We start from the raw sequence: 15,777 nt of genomic DNA, 5'->3' as shown, positions 1-15,777 counted from the left end.
CTTGTCTTGTCATGTCTTGTCTTGTCTTGTCTTGTCTTGTCTTGTCTTGTCTTGTCTTGTCTTGTCTTGTCTTGTCTTGTCTTGTCTTGTCTTGTCTTGTCTTGTCTTGTCTTGTCTTGTCTTGTGATGTCCTGTCGTGTGTTGTGTTGTTTTGTCTTGTCATGTCTTGTCCTGTCCTGTCTTGTCTTGTCTTGTCATGTCTTGTCTTGTCTTGTCTTGTCTTGTGTTGCCTCGTCTTGTCTTGTCTTGTCTTGTGCTGTCCTGACGTCTGTTGTGTTGTTTTGTCTTGTCTTGCTTTGTCTTGTCATGTCCTATCTTGTCTTGTCATGTCTTGTCTTGTCTTGTCTTGTCTTGTCTTGCCTTGTATTGTCTTGTTTTCTCATGTAATGTCATGTCGTGTGTTGTGTTGTTTTGTCTTGTCTTGCTTTGTCTTGTCATGTCCTATCTTGTCTTGTCATGTCTTGTCTTGTCTTGTCTTGTCTTGTCTTGTCTTGTCTTGTCTTGTCTTGTCTTGTCTTGTCTTGTCTTGTCTTGTCTTGTCTTGTCTTGTCTTGTCTTGTCTTGTCTTGTCTTGTCTTGTCTTGTCTTGTCTTGTCTTGTCTTGTCTTGTCTTGTCTTGTCTTGTCTTGTCTTGTCTTGTCTTGTCTTGTCTTGTCTTGTCTTGTCTTGTCTTGTCTTGTCTTGTCTTGTCTTGTCTTGTCTTGTCTTGTCTTGTCTTGTCTTGTCTTGTCTTGTCTTGTCTTGTCTTGCCTTGTCTTGTCTTGTGTTGTCTTGTCTTGTCTTGTCATGTCGTGTGTTGTGTTGTTTTGTCTTTCTTGTTGTGTATTGTCATGTCTTATATTGTCTTGTCTTGTCTTGTCTTGTCTTGTCTTGTCTTGTCATGTCTTGTCTTGTCTTGTTTTGTCTTGTCTTGTATTGTCTTGTTTTCTCATGTAATGTCATGTCGTGTGTTGTGTTGTTTTGTCTTGTCTTGCGTTGTTTTGTCGTGTTATGTCTTGTCTTGTCTTCTCTTGTCTTGTCCTGTCCTGTCGTGTGTTGTGTTGTTTTGTCTTGTCTTGTCATGTCATGTCATGTCGTGTCTTGTGGTGCTTTGTCTTGTCTTGTCTTGTCTTGTCATGTCGTGTGTTGTGTTGTTTTGTCTTGTCTTGTTGTGTATTGTCATGTCTTATATTGTCTTGTCTTGTCTTGTCTTGTCATGTCATGTCATGTCGTGTGTTGTGTTGTTTTGTCTTGTCTTGTTTTGTCTTGTCATGTCTTGTCTTGTCTTGTCTTGTCTTGTCTTGTCTTGTCTTGTCTTGTCTTGTCTTGTCTTGTCTTGTCTTGTCTTGTCTTGTCTTGTCTTGTCTTGTCTTGTCTTGTCTTGTCTTGTCTTGTCTTGTCTTGTCTTGTCTTGTCTTGTCTTGTCTTGTCTTGTCTTGTCTTGTCTTGTCTTGTCTTGTCTTGTCTTGTCTTGTCTTGTCTTGTCTTGTCTTGTCTTGTCTTGTCTTGTCTTGTCTTGTCTTGTCTTGTCTTGTCTTGTCTTGTCTTGTCTTGTCTTGTCTTGTCTTGTCTTGTCTAGTCTTGTCTTGTCTTGTCTTGTCTTGTCTTGTCTTGTCTTGTCTTGTTTTATGTTGTCTTGTCTTGTCTTGTTTTGTCATGTAATGTCATGTCGTGTGTTGTGTTGTTTTGTCTTGTCATTTCTTATATTGTCTTGTCTTGTCTTATCTTGTCTTGTGAAGTCATGTCGTGTGTTGTGTTGTTTTGTCTTGTCATGTCTTGTCTTGTCTTGTCTTGTCTTGTCTTGTCTTGTCTTGTCTTGTCTTGTCTTGTCTTGTCTTGTCTTGTCTTGTCTTGTCTTGTCTTGTCTTGTCTTGTCTTGTCTTGTCTTGTCTTGTGATGTCATGTCGTGTGTTTTGTTGTTTTGTCTTGTCATGTCTTGTCCTGTCCTGTCTTGTCTTGTCTTGTCATGTCTTGTCTTGTCTTGTCTTGTCTTGTGTTGCCTCGTCTTGTCTTGTCTTGTCCTGTCCTGACGTGTGTTGTGTTGTTTTGTCTTGTCTTGCTTTGTCTTGTCATGTCCTATCTTGTCTTGTCATGTCTTGTCTTGTCTTGTCTTGTCTTGTCTTGTCTTGTCTTGTCTTGTTTTGTCTTGTCATGTCTTGTCTTGTCTTGTCTTGTCTTGTCATGTCATGTCATGTCGTGTCTTGTGTTGCTTTGTCTTGTCTTGTCATGTCTTGTCTTGTCTTGTCTTGTCTTGTTTTGTCTTGTCATGTCTTGTCTTGTCTTGTCTTGTCTTGTCATGTCATGTCATGTCGTGTCTTGTGTTGCTTTGTCTTGTCTTGTCATGTCTTGTCTTGTCTTGTCTTGTCTTGTTTTGTCTTGTCATGTCTTGTCTTGTCTTGTCTTGTCTTGTCATGTCATGTCATGTCGTGTCTTGTGTTGCTTTGTCTTGTCTTGTCTTGTCTTGTCATGTCGTGTGTTGTGTTGTTTTGTCTTGTCTTGTTGTGTATTGTCATGTCTTATATTGTCTTGTCTTGTCTTGTCTTGTCATGTCATGTCATGTCGTGTGTTGTGTTGTTTTGTCTTGTCTTGTTTTGTCTTGTCATGTCTTGTCTTGTCTTGTCTTGTCTTGTTTTGTCTTGTCATGTCTTGTCTTGTCTTGTCTTGTCTTGTCTTGTCTTGTCTTGTCTTGTCTTGTCTTGTCTTGTCTTGTCTTGTCCTGTCTTGTCTTGTCTTGTCTTGTCTTGTGCTGTCCTGACGTGTGTTGTGTTGTTTTGTCTTGTCTTGCTTTGTCTTGTCATGTCCTATCTTGTCTTGTCATGTCTTGTCTTGTCTTGTCTTGTCTTGTCTTGTCTTGCCTTGTCTTGTCTTGTCTTGTCTTGTCTTGTCTTGTCTTGTCTTGTCTTGTCTTGTCTTGTCTTGTCTTGTCTTGTCTTGTCTTGTCTTGTCTTGTCTTGTCTTGTCTTGTCTTGTCTTGTCTTGTCTTGTCTTGTCTTGTGTTGTCTTGTCATGTAATGTCATGTCGTGTGTTGTGTTGTTTTGTCTTGTCATTTCTTATATTGTCTTGTCTTGTCTTATCTTGTCTTGTGAAGTCATGTCGTGTGTTGTGTTGTTTTGTCTTGTCATGTCTTGTCTTGTCTTGTCTTGTCTTGTCTTGTCTTGTCTTGTCCTGTCTTGTCTTGTCTTGTCTTGTCATGTCTTGTCTTGTCTTGTCTTGGCTTGTGTTGCCTCGTCTTGTCTTGTCTTGTCTTGTGCTGTCCTGACGTGTGTTGTGTTGTTTTGTCTTGTCTTGCTTTGTCTTGTCATGTCCTATCTTGTCTTGTCATGTCTTGTCTTGTCTTGTCTTGTCTTGTCTTGTCTTGCCTTGTCTTGTCTTGTCTTGTCTTGTCTTGTCTTGTCTTGTCTTGTCTTGTCTTGTCTTGTCTTGTCTTGTCTTGTCTTGTCTTGTCTTGTCTTGTCTTGTCTTGTCTTGTCTTGTCTTGTCTTGTCTTGTCTTGTGTTGTCTTGTCTTGTCTTGTCATGTCGTGTGTTGTGTTGTTTTGTCTTGTCTTGTTGTGTATTGTCATGTCTTATATTGTCTTGTCTTGTCTTGTCTTGTCTTGTCTTGTCTTGTCTTGTCTTGTCTTGTCTTGTCTTGTCTTGTCTGGTCTTGTCTTGTTTTGTCTTGTCCTGTCTTGTCTTGTCATGTCATGTCATATGTTGTTTTGTCTTGTCTTGTTGTGTATTGTCATGTCTTATATTGTCTTGTCTTGTCTTGTCTTGTCTTGTCATGTCATATCGTGTGTTGTGTTGTGTTGTTTTGTCTTGTCTTGTTTTGTCTTGTCATGTCTTGTCTTGTCTTGTTTTGTCTTGTCATGTCTTGTCTTGTCTTGTTTTGTCTTGTCTTGTCTTGTCTTGTCTTGTCTTGTCTTGTCTTGTCTTGTCTTGTCTTGTCTTGTCTTGTCTTGTCTTGTCTTGTCTTGTCTTGTCTTGTCTTGTCTTGTCTTGTCTTGTCTTGTCTTGTCTTGTCTTGTCTTGTGTTGTCTTGTGTTGTCTTGTCTTGTCTTGTCTTGTTTTATGTTGTGTTGTCTTGTCTTGTTTTGTCATGTAATGTCATGTCGTGTGTTGTGTTGTTTTGTCTTGTCTTGTCTTCTCCTTGTCTTTTCTTGTCATGTCGAGTGTTGTGTTGTTTTGTCTTGTCATGTCTTATATTGTCTTGTCTTGTCTTGTCTTGTCTTGTGATGTCATGTCGTGTGTTGTGTTGTTTTGTCTTGTCTTGTTTTGTCTTGTCCTGTCTTGTCTTGTCATGTCATGTCATGTGTTGTGTTGTTTTGTTTTGTCTTGTCTTGTCTTGTCTTGTCTTGTCTTGTCTTGCCTTATCTTGCCTTGTCTTGTCTTGTCTGGTCTTGTCTTGTCTTGTCTTGTCTTGTCTTGTCTTGTCTTGTCTTGTCTTGTCTTGTCTTGTCTTGTCTTGTCTTGTCTTGTCTTGTCTTGTCTTGTCTTGTCTTGTCTTGTCTTGTCTTGTCTTGTCTTGTCTTGTCTTGTCTTGTCTTGTCTTGTCTTGTCTTGTCTTGTCTTGTCTTGTCTTGTCTTGTCTTGTCTTGTCTTGTCTTGTCTTGTCTTGTCTTGTCTTGTCTTGTCTTGTCTTGTCTTGTCTTGTCTTGTCTTGTCTTGTCTTGTCTTGTCTTGTCTTGTCTTGTCTTGTCTTGTCCTGTCCTGTCGTGTGTTGTGTTGTTTTGTCATGTCTTGTCATGTCATGTCATGTCGTGTCTTGTGTTGCTTTGTCTTGTCTTGTCTTGTCTTGTCATGTCGTGTGTTGTGTTGTTTTGTCTTGTCTTGTTGTGTATTGTCATGTCTTATATTGTCTTGTCTTGTCTTGTCATGTCGTGTGTTGTGTTGTTTTGTCTTGTCTTGTTGTGTATTGTCATGTCTTATATTGTCTTGTCTTGTCTTGTCATGTCGTGTGTTGTGTTGTTTTGTCTTGTCTTGTTGTGTATTGTCATGTCTTATATTGTCTTGTCTTGTCTTGTCTTGTCTTGTCATGTCTTATATTGTCTTGCCTTGTCTTGTGATGTCATGTCGTGTGTTGTGTTGTTTTGTCTTGTCTTGTTTTGTCTTGTCCTGTCTTGTCTTGTCATGTCATGTCATGTGTTGTGTTGTGTTGTTTTGTCTTGTCTTGTCTTGTCTTGTCCTGTCCTGTCGTGTGTTGTGTTGTTTTGTCTTGTCTTGTCATGTCATGTCGTGTCTTGTGTTGCTTTGTCTTGTCTTGTCTTGTCTTGTCATGTCGTGTGTTGTGTTGTTTTGTCTTGTCTTGTTGTGTATTGTCATGTCTTATATTGTCTTGTCTTGTCTTCTCATGTCGTGTGTTGTGTTGTTTTGTCTTGTCTTGTTGTGTATTGTCATATCTTATATTGTCTTGTCTTGTCTTGTCATGTCGTGTGTTGTGTTGTTTTGTCTTGTCTTGTTGTGTATTGTCATGTCTTATATTGTCTTGTCTTGTCTTGTCTTGTCTTGTCTTGTCTTGTCATGTCATGTCATGTCGTGTGTTGTGTTGTTTTGTCTTGTCTTGTTTTGTCTTGTCATGTCTTGTCTTGTCTTGTCTTGTCTTGCCTTATCTTGCCTTGTCTTGTCTTGTCTGGTCTTGTCTTGTCTTGTCTTGTCTTGTCTTGTCTTGTCTTGTCTTGTCTTGTCTTGTCTTGTCTTGTCTTGTCTTGTCTTGTCTTGTCTTGTATTGTCTTGTTTTCTCATGTAATGTCATGTCGTGTGTTGTGTTGTTTTGTCTTGTCTTGTGTTGTTTTGTCGTGTTATGTCTTGTCTTGTCTTCTCTTGTCTTGTCCTGTCCTGTCGTGTGTTGTGTTGTTTTGTCTTGTCTTGTCATGTCATGTCATGTCGTGTCTTGTGGTGCTTTGTCTTGTCTTGTCTTGTCTTGTCATGTCGTGTGTTGTGTTGTTTTGTCTTGTCTTGTTGTGTATTGTCATGTCTTATATTGTCTTGTCTTGTCTTGTCTTGTCCTGTCATGTCATGTCGTGTGTTGTGTTGTTTTGTCTTGTCTTGTTTTGTCTTGTCATGTCTAGTCTTGTCTTGTCTTGTCTTGTCTTGTCTTGTCTTGTCTTGTCTTGTCTTGTCTTGTCTTGTCTTGTCTTGTCTTGTCTTGTCTTGTCTTGTCTTGTCTTGTCTTGTCTTGTCTTGTCTTGTCTTGTCTTGTCTTGTTTTATGTTGTCTTGTCTTGCCTTGTTTTGTCATGTAATGTCATGTCGTGTGTTGTTTTGTCTTGTCTTGTCATTTCTTATATTGTCTTGTCTTGTCTTGTCTTGTCATGTCATGTCATGTCGTGTGTTGTGTTGTTTTGTCTTGTCTTGTTTTGTCTTGTCATGTCTAGTCTTGTCTTGTCTTGCCTTGTCTTGTCTTGTCTTGTCTTGTCTTGTCTTGTCTTGTGATGTCATGTCGTGTGTTGTGTTGTTTTGTCTTGTCATGTCTTGTCCTGTCCTGTCTTGTCTTGTCTTGTCATGTCTTGTCTTGTCTTGTCTTGTGTTGCCTCGTCTTGTCTTGTCTTGTCTTGTCCTGTCCTGACGTGTGTTGTGTTGTTTTGTCTTGTCTTGCTTTGTCTTGTCATGTCCTATCTTGTCTTGTCATGTCTTGTCTTGTCTTGTCTTGTCTTGTCTTGTCTTGCCTTGTCTTGTCTTGTCTTGTCTTGTCTTGTCTTGTCTTGTCTTGTCTTGTCTTGTCTTGTCTTGTCTTGTCTTGTCTTGTCTTGTCTTGTCTTGTCTTGTCTTGTCTTGTCTTGTCTTGTCTTGTCTTGTCTTGTCTTGTCTTGTCTTGTCTTGTCTTGTCTTGTCTTGTCTTGTCTTGTCTTGTCTTGTCTTGTCTTGTCTTGTCTTGTCTTGTCTTGTCTTGTCTTGTCTTGTCTTGTCTTGTCTTGTCTTGTCTTGTCTTGTCTTGTCTTGTCTTGTCTTGCCTTGTCTTGTCTTGTCTTGTCTTGTCTTGTCTTGTCTTGTCTTGTCTTGTCTTGTCTTGTCTTGTCTTGTCTTGTCTTGTCTTGTCTTGTCTTGTCTTGTCTTGTCTTGTCTTGTCTTGTCTTGTCTTGTCTTGTCTTGTCTTGTCTTGTCTTGTCTTGTCTTGTCTTGTCTTGTCTTGTCTTGTCTTGTCTTGTCTTGTCTTGTCTTGTCTTGTCTTGTCTTGTCTTGTCTTGTCTTGTCTTGTCTTGTCTTGTCTTGTCTTGTCTTGTCTTGTCTTGTCTTGTCTTGTCTTGTCTTGTCATGTCTTGTCATGTCTTGTCTTGTCTTGTTTTGTCTTGTCTTGTATTGTCTTGTTTTCTCATGTAATGTCATGTCGTGTGTTGTGTTGTTTTGTCTTGTCTTGTGTTGTTTTGTCGTGTTATGTCTTGTCTTGTCTTCTCTTGTCTTGTCCTGTCCTGTCGTGTGTTGTGTTGTTTTGTCTTGTCTTGCCATGTCATGTCATGTCGTGTCTTGTGTTGCTTTGTCTTGTCATGTCCTATCTTGTCTTGTCTTGTCTTGTCCTGTCCTGACGTGTGTTGTGTTGTTTTGTCTTGTCTTGCTTTGTCTTGTCATGTCCTATCTTGTCTTGTCATGTCTTGTCTTGTCTTGTCTTGTCTTGTCTTGTCTTGTCTTGTCTTGTCTTGTCTTGTCTTGTCTTGTCTTGTCTTGTCTTGTCTTGTCTTGTCTTGTCTTGTCTTGTCTTGTCTTGTCTTGTCTTGTCTTGTCTTGTCTTGTCTTGTCTTGTCTTGTCTTGTCTTGTCTTGTCTTGTCTTGTCTTGTCTTGTCTTGTCTTGTCTTGTCTTGTCTTGTCTTGTCTTGTCTTGTCTTGTCTTGTCTTGTCTTGTCTTGTCTTGTCTTGTCTTGTCTTGTCTTGTCTTGTCTTGTCTTGTCTTGTCTTGTCTTGTCTTGTCTTGTCTTGTCTTGTCTTGTCTTGTCTTGTCTTGTCTTGTCTTGTCTTGTCTTGTCTTGTCTTGTCTTGTCTTGTCTTGTCTTGTCTTGTCTTGTCTTGTCTTGTCTTGTCTTGTCTTGTCTTGCCTTGTCTTGTCTTGTCTTGTCTTGTCTTGTCTTGTCATGTCTTGTCATGTCTTGTCTTGTCTTGTTTTGTCTTGTCTTGTATTGTCTTGTTTTCTCATGTAATGTCATGTCGTGTGTTGTGTTGTTTTGTCTTGTCTTGTGTTGTTTTGTCGTGTTATGTCTTGTCTTGTCTTCTCTTGTCTTGTCCTGTCCTGTCGTGTGTTGTGTTGTTTTGTCTTGTCTTGCCATGTCATGTCATGTCGTGTCTTGTGTTGCTTTGTCTTGTCATGTCCTATCTTGTCTTGTCTTGTCTTGTCCTGTCCTGACGTGTGTTGTGTTGTTTTGTCTTGTCTTGCTTTGTCTTGTCATGTCCTATCTTGTCTTGTCATGTCTTGTCTTGTCTTGTCTTGTCTTGTCTTGTCTTGTCTTGTCTTGTCTTGTCTTGTCTTGTCTTGTCTTGTCTTGTCTTGTGATGTCATGTCGTGTGTTGTGTTGTTTTGTCTTGTCATGTCTTGTCCTGTCCTGTACTGTCTTGTCTTGTCTTGTCATGTCTTGTCTTGTCTTGTCTTGTCTTGTGTTGCCTCGTCTTGTCTTGTCTTGTCTTGTCCTGTCCTGACGTGTGTTGTGTTGTTTTGTCTTGTCTTGCTTTGTCTTGTCATGTCCTATCTTGTCTTGTCATGTCTTGTCTTGTCTTGTCTTGTCTTGTCTTGTCTTGTCTTGCCTTGTCTTGTCTTGTCTTGTCTTGTCTTGTCTTGTCTTGTCTTGTCTTGTCTTGTCTTGTCTTGTCTTGTCTTGTCTAGTCTTGTCTTGTCTTGTCTTGTCTTGTCTTGTCTTGTCTTGTCTTGTCTTGTCTTGTCTTGTCTTGTCTTGTCTTGTCTTGTCTTGTCTTGTCTTGTCTTGTGTTGTCTTGTCTTGTCTTGTCATGTCGTGTGTTGTGTTGTTTTGTCTTGTCTTGTTGTGTATTGTCATGTCTTATATTGTCTTGTCTTGTCTTGTCTTGTCTTGTCTTGTCTTGTCTTGTCTTGTTTTGTCTTGTCCTGTCTTGTCTTGTCATGTCATGTCATGTGTTGTGTTGTTTTGTCTTGTCTTGTCTTGTGTTGTCTTGTCTTGTCTTGTCTTGTGTTGTCTTGTCTTGTTTTGTCATGTAATGTCATGTCGTGTGTTGTGTTGTTTTGTCTTGTCATGTCTTATATTGTCTTGTCTTGTCTTGTGATGTCATGTCGTGTGTTGTGTTGTTTTGTCTTGTCATGTCTTATATTGTCTTGTCTTGTCTTGTGATGTCATGTCGTGTGTTGTGTTGTTTTGTCTTGTCTTGTTTTGTCTTGTCCTGTCTTGTCTTGTCATGTCATGTCATGTGTTGTGTTGTGTTGTTTTGTCTTGTCTTGTCTTGTCTTGTCTTGTCTTGTCCTGTCCTGTCGTGTGTTGTGTTGTTTTGTCTTGTCTTGTCATGTCATGTCATGTCGTGTCTTGTGTTGCTTTGTCTTGTCTTGTCTTGTGATGTCATGTCGTGTGTTGTGTTGTTTTGTCTTGTCTTGTTTTGTCTTGTCCTGTCTTGTCTTGTCATGTCATGTCATGTGTTGTGTTGTATTGTTTTGTCTTGTCTTGTCTTGTCTTGTCTTGTCTTGTCCTGTCCTGTCGTGTGTTGTGTTGTTTTGTCATGTCTTGTCATGTCATGTCATGTCGTGTCTTGTGTTGCTTTGTCTTGTCTTGTCTTGTCTTGTCATGTCGTGTGTTGTGTTGTTTTGTCTTGTCTTGTTGTGTATTGTCATGTCTTATATTGTCTTGTCTTGTCTTGTCATGTCGTGTGTTGTGTTGTTTTGTCTTGTCTTGTTGTGTATTGTCATGTCTTATATTGTCTTGTCTTGTCTTGTCATGTCGTGTGTTGTGTTGTTTTGTCTTGTCTTGTTGTGTATTGTCATGTCTTATATTGTCTTGTCTTGTCTTGTCTTGTCTTGTCATGTCTTATATTGTCTTGTCTTGTCTTGTGATGTCATGTCGTGTGTTGTGTTGTTTTGTCTTGTCTTGTTTTGTCTTGTCCTGTCTTGTCTTGTCATGTCATGTCATGTGTTGTGTTGTGTTGTTTTGTCTTGTCTTGTCTTGTCTTGTCCTGTCCTGTCGTGTGTTGTGTTGTTTTGTCTTGTCTTGTCATGTCATGTCGTGTCTTGTGTTGCTTTGTCTTGTCTTGTCTTGTCTTGTCATGTCGTGTGTTGTGTTGTTTTGTCTTGTCTTGTTGTGTATTGTCATGTCTTATATTGTCTTGTCTTGTCTTCTCATATCGTGTGTTGTGTTGTTTTGTCTTGTCTTGTTGTGTATTGTCATATCTTATATTGTCTTGTCTTGTCTTGTCATGTCGTGTGTTGTGTTGTTTTGTCTTGTCTTGTTGTGTATTGTCATGTCTTATATTGTCTTGTCTTGTCTTGTCTTGTCTTGTCTTGTCTTGTCTTGTCATGTCATGTCATGTCGTGTGTTGTGTTGTTTTGTCTTGTCTTGTTTTGTCTTGTCATGTCTTGTCTTGTCTTGTCTTGTCTTGCCTTATCTTGCCTTGTCTTGTCTTGTCTGGTCTTGTCTTGTCTTGTCTTGTCTTGTCTTGTCTTGTCTTGTCTTGTCTTGTCTTGTCTTGTCTTGTCTTGTCTTGTCTTGTCTTGTCTTGTCTTGTCTTGTATTGTCTTGTTTTCTCATGTAATGTCATGTCGTGTGTTGTGTTGTTTTGTCTTGTCTTGTGTTGTTTTGTCGTGTTATGTCTTGTCTTGTCTTCTCTTGTCTTGTCCTGTCCTGTCGTGTGTTGTGTTGTTTTGTCTTGTCTTGTCATGTCATGTCATGTCGTGTCTTGTGGTGCTTTGTCTTGTCTTGTCTTGTCTTGTCATGTCGTGTGTTGTGTTGTTTTGTCTTGTCTTGTTGTGTATTGTCATGTCTTATATTGTCTTGTCTTGTCTTGTCTTGTCCTGTCATGTCATGTCGTGTGTTGTGTTGTTTTGTCTTGTCTTGTTTTGTCTTGTCATGTCTAGTCTTGTCTTGTCTTGTCTTGTCTTGTCTTGTCTTGTCTTGTCTTGTCTTGTCTTGTCTTGTCTTGTCTTGTCTTGTCTTGTCTTGTCTTGTCTTGTCTTGTCTTGTCTTGTCTTGTCTTGTCTTGTCTTGTCTTGTCTTGTCTTGTCTTGTCTTGTCTTGTCTTGTTTTATGTTGTCTTGTCTTGTCTTGTTTTGTCATGTAATGTCATGTCGTGTGTTGTTTTGTCTTGTCTTGTCATTTCGTATATTGTCTTGTCTTGTCTTGTCTTGTCATGTCATGTCATGTCGTGTGTTGTGTTGTTTTGTCTTGTCTTGTTTTGTCTTGTCATGTCTAGTCTTGTCTTGTCTTGCCTTGTCTTGTCTTGTCTTGTCTTGTCTTGTCTTGTCTTGTGATGTCATGTCGTGTGTTGTGTTGTTTTGTCTTGTCATGTCTTGTCCTGTCCTGTCTTGTCTTGTCTTGTCATGTCTTGTCTTGTCTTGTCTTGTGTTGCCTCGTCTTGTCTTGTCTTGTCTTGTCCTGTCCTGACGTGTGTTGTGTTGTTTTGTCTTGTCTTGCTTTGTCTTGTCATGTCCTATCTTGTCTTGTCATGTCTTGTCTTGTCTTGTCTTGTCTTGTCTTGTCTTGCCTTGTCTTGTCTTGTCTTGTCTTGTCTTGTCTTGTCTTGTCTTGTCTTGTCTTGTCTTGTCTTGTCTTGTCTTGTCTTGTCTTGTCTTGTCTTGTCTTGTCTTGTCTTGTCTTGTCTTGTCTTGTCTTGTCTTGTCTTGTCTTGTCTTGTCTTGTCTTGTCTTGTCTTGTCTTGTCTTGTCTTGTGTTGTCTTGTCTTGTCTTGTCATGTCGTGTGTTGTGTTGTTTTGTCTTGTCTTGTTGTGTATTGTCATGTCTTATATTGTCTTGTCTTGTCTTGTCTTGTCTTGTCTTGTCTTGTCTTGTCTTGTCTTGTCTTGTCTTGTCTTGTCTTGTCTTGTCTTGTCTTGTCTTGTCTTGTCTTGTGTTGTCTTGTGTTGTCTTGTCTTGTCTTGTCTTGTTTTATGTTGTGTTGTCTTGTCTTGTTTTGTCATGTAATGTCATGTCGTGTGTTGTGTTGTTTTGTTTTGTCTTGTCTTGTCTTGTCTTGTCTTGTCTTGTCTTGCCTTATCTTGCCTTGTCTTGTCTGGTCTGGTCTTGTCTTGTCTTGTCTTGTCTTGTCTTGTCTTGTCTTGTCTTGTCTTGTCTTGTCTTGTCTTGTCTTGTCTTGTCTTGTCTTGTCTTGTCTTGTCTTGTCTTGTCTTGTCTTGTCTTGTCTTGTCTTGTCTTGTCTTGTCTTGTCTTGTCTTGTCTTGTCTTGTCTTGTCTTGTCTTGTCTTGTCTTGTCTTGTCTTGTCTTGTCTTGTCTTGTCTTGTCTTGTCTTGTCTTGTCTTGTCTTGTCTTGTCTTGTCTTGTCTTGTCTTGTCTTGTCTTGTCTTGTCTTGTCTTGTCTTGTCTTGTCTTGTCTTGTCTTGTCTTGTCTTGTCTTGTCTTGTCTTGTCTTGTCTTGTCTTGTCTTGTCTTGTCTTGTCTTGTCTTGTCTTGTCTTGTCTTGTCTTGTCTTGTCTTGTCTTGTCTTGTCTTGTCTTGTCTTGTCTTGTCTTGTCTTGTCTTGTCTTGTCTTGTCTTGTCTTGTCTTGTCTTGTCTTGTCTTGTCTTGTCTTGTCTTGTCTTGTCTTGTCTTGTCTTGTCTTGTCTTGTCTTGTCTTGTCTTGTCTTGTCTTGTCTTGTCTTGTCTTGTCTTGTCTTGTCTTGTCTTGTCATGTCTTGTCATGTCTTGTCTTGTCTTGTTTTGTCTTGTCTTGTATTGTCTTGTTTTCTCATGTAATGTCATGTCGTGTGTTGTGTTGTTTTGTCTTGTCTTGTGTTGTTTTGTCGTGTTATGTCTTGTCTTGTCTTCTCTTGTCTTGTCCTGTCCTGTCGTGTGTTGTGTTGTTTTGTCTTGTCTTGCCATGTCATGTCATGTCGTGTCTTGTGTTGCTTTGTCTTGTCATGTCCTATCTTGTCTTGTCTTGTCTTGTCCTGTCCTGACGTGTGTTGTGTTGTTTTGTCTTGTCTTGCTTTGTCTTGTCATGTCCTATCTTGTCTTGTCATGTCTTGTCTTGTCTTGTCTTGTCTTGTCTTGTCTTGTCTTGTCTTGTCTTGTCTTGTCTTGTCTTGTCTTGTCTTGTGATGTCATGTCGTGTGTTGTGTTGTTTTGTCTTGTCATGTCTTGTCCTGTCCTGTACTGTCTTGTCTTGTCTTGTCATGTCTTGTCTTGTCTTGTCTTGTCTTGTGTTGCCTCGTCTTGTCTTGTCTTGTCTTGTCCTGTCCTGACGTGTGTTGTGTTGTTTTGTCTTGTCTTGCTTTGTCTTGTCATGTCCTATCTTGTCTTGTCATGTCTTGTCTTGTCTTGTCTTGTCTTGTCTTGTCTTGTCTTGCCTTGTCTTGTCTTGTCTTGTCTTGTCTTGTCTTGTCTTGTCTTGTCTTGTCTTGTCTTGTCTTGTCTTGTCTTGTCTTGTCTAGTCTTGTCTTGTCTTGTCTTGTCTTGTCTTGTCTTGTCTTGTCTTGTCTTGTCTTGTCTTGTCTTGTCTTGTCTTGTCTTGTCTTGTCTTGTCTTGTCTTGTCTTGTCTTGTCTTGTCTTGTCTTGTCTTGTGTTGTCTTGTCTTGTCTTGTCATGTCGTGTGTTGTGTTGTTTTGTCTTGTCTTGTTGTGTATTGTCATGTCTTATATTGTCTTGTCTTGTCTTGTCTTGTCTTGTCTTGTCTTGTCTTGTCTTGTCTTGTCTTGTCTTGTCTTGTTTTGTCTTGTCCTGTCTTGTCTTGTCATGTCATGTCATGTGTTGTGTTGTTTTGTCTTGTCTTGTCTTGTGTTGTCTTGTCTTGTCTTGTCTTGTGTTGTCTTGTCTTGTTTTGTCATGTAATGTCATGTCGTGTGTTGTGTTGTTTTGTCTTGTCATGTCTTATATTGTCTTGTCTTGTCTTGTGATGTCATGTCGTGTGTTGTGTTGTTTTGTCTTGTCATGTCTTATATTGTCTTGTCTTGTCTTGTGATGTCATGTCGTGTGTTGTGTTGTTTTGTCTTGTCTTGTTTTGTCTTGTCCTGTCTTGTCTTGTCATGTCATGTCATGTGTTGTGTTGTGTTGTTTTGTCTTGTCTTGTCTTGTCTTGTCTTGTCTTGTCCTGTCCTGTCGTGTGTTGTGTTGTTTTGTCTTGTCTTGTCATGTCATGTCATGTCGTGTCTTGTGTTGCTTTGTCTTGTCTTGTCTTGTGATGTCATGTCGTGTGTTGTGTTGTTTTGTCTTGTCTTGTTTTGTCTTGTCCTGTCTTGTCTTGTCATATCATGTCATGTGTTGTGTTGTGTTGTTTTGTCTTGTCTTGTCTTGTCTTGTCTTGTCTTGTCCTGTCCTGTCGTGTGTTGTGTTGTTTTGTCATGTCTTGTCATGTCATGTCATGTCGTGTCTTGTGTTGCTTTGTCTTGTCTTGTCTTGTCTTGTCATGTCGTGTGTTGTGTTGTTTTGTCTTGTCTTGTTGTGTATTGTCATGTCTTATATTGTCTTGTCTTGTCTTGTCATGTCGTGTGTTGTGTTGTTTTGTCTTGTCTTGTTGTGTATTGTCATGTCTTATATTGTCTTGTCTTGTCTTGTCATGTCGTGTGTTGTGTTGTTTTGTCTTGTCTTGTTGTGTATTGTCATGTCTTATATTGTCTTGTCTTGTCTTGTCTTGTCTTGTCATGTCTTATATTGTCTTGTCTTGTCTTGTGATGTCATGTCGTGTGTTGTGTTGTTTTGTCTTGTCTTGTTTTGTCTTGTCCTGTCTTGTCTTGTCATGTCATGTCATGTGTTGTGTTGTGTTGTTTTGTCTTGTCTTGTCTTGTCTTGTCCTGTCCTGTCGTGTGTTGTGTTGTTTTGTCTTGTCTTGTCATGTCATGTCGTGTCTTGTGTTGCTTTGTCTTGTCTTGTCTTGTCTTGTCATGTCGTGTGTTGTGTTGTTTTGTCTTGTCTTGTTGTGTATTGTCATGTCTTATATTGTCTTGTCTTGTCTTCTCATGTCGTGTGTTGTGTTGTTTTGTCTTGTCTTGTTGTGTATTGTCATATCTTATATTGTCTTGTCTTGTCTTGTCATGTCGTGTGTTGTGTTGTTTTGTCTTGTCTTGTTGTGTATTGTCATGTCTTATATTGTCTTGTCTTGTCTTGTCTTGTCTTGTCTTGTCATGTCATGTCATGTCGTGTGTTGTGTTGTTTTGTCTTGTCTTGTTTTGTCTTGTCATGTCTTGTCTTGTCTTGTCTTGTCTTGCCTTATCTTGCCTTGTCTTGTCTTGTCTGGTCTTGTCTTGTCTTGTCTTGTCTTGTCTTGTCTTGTCTTGTCTTGTCTTGTCTTGTCTTGTCTTGTCTTGTCTTGTCTTGTCTTGTCTTGTCTTGTCTTGTCTTGTCTTGTATTGTCTTGTTTTCTCATGTAATGTCATGTCGTGTGTTGTGTTGTTTTGTCTTGTCTTGTGTTGTTTTGTCGTGTTATGTCTTGTCTTGTCTTCTCTTGTCTTGTCCTGTCCTGTCGTGTGTTGTGTTGTTTTGTCTTGTCTTGTCATGTCATGTCATGTCGTGTCTTGTGGTGCTTTGTCTTGTCTTGTCTTGTCTTGTCATGTCGTGTGTTGTGTTGTTTTGTCTTGTCTTGTTGTGTATTGTCATGTCTTATATTGTCTTGTCTTGTCTTGTCTTGTCCTGTCATGTCATGTCGTGTGTTGTGTTGTTTTGTCTTGTCTTGTTTTGTCTTGTCATGTCTAGTCTTGTCTTGTCTTGTCTTGTCTTGTCTTGTCTTGTCTTGTCT

The sequence above is a fragment of the Zeugodacus cucurbitae genome, chromosome X (genome assembly GCF_028554725.1).
Source record: "Zeugodacus cucurbitae isolate PBARC_wt_2022May chromosome X, idZeuCucr1.2, whole genome shotgun sequence".
In the NCBI taxonomy this organism is placed as follows: Eukaryota; Metazoa; Arthropoda; class Insecta; order Diptera; family Tephritidae; genus Zeugodacus; species Zeugodacus cucurbitae.
The sequence above is the reverse complement of the archived record's forward strand: the minus strand, read 5'-3'. Positions refer to the sequence as shown.